The sequence below is a fragment of the Lepidochelys kempii genome, chromosome 1, assembly GCF_965140285.1.
Source record: "Lepidochelys kempii isolate rLepKem1 chromosome 1, rLepKem1.hap1, whole genome shotgun sequence".
Lineage (NCBI taxonomy): Eukaryota > Metazoa > Chordata > Testudines > Cheloniidae > Lepidochelys > Lepidochelys kempii.
The window spans coordinates 163,436,232-163,438,581 of NC_136380.1; the positions used below are offsets into that span (position 1 = coordinate 163,436,232).

The 2,350-nt window shown below is 53.0% G+C and overlaps 1 protein-coding gene across 1 annotated transcript in view; it reads left to right on the forward strand.

Annotated features, from left to right (window-relative positions):
- SETD4 (SET domain containing 4) overlaps positions 1–2,350 on the forward strand; it is a 78,117-nt gene that overhangs the window by 12,996 nt on the left and 62,771 nt on the right. The window lies entirely within an intron of this gene.

Genomic DNA, 2,350 nt, shown 5'->3' on the forward strand with positions numbered 1-2,350 from the left:
TGGCCCTAGGGTTGCCAACTGTCTAATCACACAAACCCAAACACCCTTGCCCCGCCCTCTGCCCCACCCCTGCCCTGCCCCTTCTCTGAGGCCTGCTCTGCTCACTGCATCCCCCCTCTCTCCATCACTTGCTCTCCCCCACCCTCACTCACTTTCACCAGGCTGGGACAGGGGATTGGGGTGCAGGAGGGGGTGTAGGGTGCAAGCTCTGGGAGGGAGTTTGGGTGATGGAGAGGGCTCAGGGCTAGGGCAGGGGGTTGCGGTGCGGGAGTGGGTATGGGGAGTGGGCCCCAGGAGGGGGCTCAGGGCTGGGGCAGGAGATTGGGGTACGGGAGGGGGTGAGGGGTGCAGGCTCTGGGAGAGAGTTTGGGTGCAGGAGGGGGCTCTGGGCTGGCGCAAGGGGCTCTGGTGCAGGAGGGGGTGCAGGCTCTGGGAGGGAGTTTGGGTGCAGGAGGGGGCTCAGAGATGGGGCAGGGGATTGAGGTTCAGGAGGGGGTTTGGGATGCTAGCTCCAGGAGGGGGCTCAGGGCTGGGGCAGGGGGTTGCAGTGCAGGAGTGGGTGTGGGGTGTGGGCTCAGGGCTGGGACAGGGGATTGGGGTATGGGAGGGAGTGTGGGATGCAGGCTCTGAGAGGGAGTTTGGGTGCAGGAGGGGGCTCCGGGCTGGGGCAGGGGGCTGGTACAGGAGGGGGTGCAGGCTCTGGCAGGGAGTTTGGGTGAAGGATGGGGCTCAGGGCTGGGGCAGGGTGTTGGGGTGCAGTGTGCAGGAGGAGTTTCGGGGTGCTGGCTCCAGGAGGGGGCTCAGGGCTGGGGAAAGGATTTGGAGTGTAGGAGGGAGAGAGGCATGTGAGCTCTGGCCAGGCGGCGCTTACCTCGGGTGGCTCTCTGTCAGCGGCGCAGCGGGGCTAAGGCAGGCTCCCTGCCAGCCCTAGCTCCGTGCTGCTCCCAGAAGCAGCCAGCACATCCCTGCAGCCCCTTGGGGGAAGGGGACTCCACATGCTGCCCCTGCCTTCAGGCACCGTCCCCACAGCTCCTATTGGCCGCAGTTCCTGGCCAATAGGAGCTGTGGAGTCAGCACTCGGGGTGGGGGCAGCACGCGCAGACCCCCTGTCCTCCCCAGAGGCCGCAGGGACATGCCGGCTGCTTCCAGGAGCAGCATGGAGCTAGGGCAGGCAGGGAGCCTGCTTTAGCCCCGCTGTGCCACCAGACTTTTTTCAGCGTAAAATCTCCCAGTTTGGCTTCAGTAGCCTCTGGGAGATAGAGCCTGATTCCAGGAGACTCCCGGTGAAACTGGGAGGGTTGGCAACCATAGCTGGCTCCCATATCTCCTTAAAAGGGCCAGTCAACCTGTAACAAGCTAGAACACTAATTTTGAACACTCTTCTACTAGCTTGATCCAATCTTCAATAGCCAGTCACCATTTTACAACTCTGTTTTGCTCTAACCACCTTTAAACTGTCCTCAGTTTGAAAACCCATGTCAATATAACCCAAATTTATCTTGGCTTGCCCAACAACCAACTCAGAACACAGGGCTAAGTTAGTTCATGGGTACATACATATGTGTTGCCTCTCAGTTTGTTCAAACTGAATATGATAAAGGATGGTTTGGAAGATAGTCTATAACTCTGTTCAGGCAGAGAGCTGAATGGATGGACCCTTATACCTGCATGGAGCCCCAATGTCTTCAACAGAGCTCCATGCAAGTCCAGGATCTGCCCTCAGGATGCTCCTGGCAGGATCAGGATCTAGGTATCAGTCTGAGTTACCACTGTACTAGCCTTGAACTCTAGCGGTTTAAACCATAATATTGGCTGAATTCAAAAGTAAAAGTAAGTTTGGTGCCATTCTTGTCACTGTTTGTCAACTTCCATTTTGCCCATGTAAACAGGCAAATCTGCTTCATTGAGTATCTCATGAAACTCATTCCTGTCTTGGAACATTACATTGCCTGCATTACAATAAACATACAAGGAATGCTTGCACAATGCATAGTTCACTTTTGCTATTATATGGAAAACTCTTCGCCTTACATTCTGATGAGCACTAAATTCGCATAGTTTCCAGGATGTATATCACAACTTTGCACTTGCTTACTTTATTTTCATCCATGTACACATTCTGAATTTCATACATTTTCTTGTTGTAAAGTGGGGTGGATATTGATACATAACAGTAACTTAAATGATTTTGTAATAAACTGTGTGTAATAATAATTTGTGCATATTAGGGTGCATGCCCTCAACCTTAAGATGAATTTATGGTTTTAAATCAAAAAGTAATCACATATTAGAGTTACATATACATTAATATTAAAACAAGTTAGTGACTTGTACTGTTATTAGTGTTAAA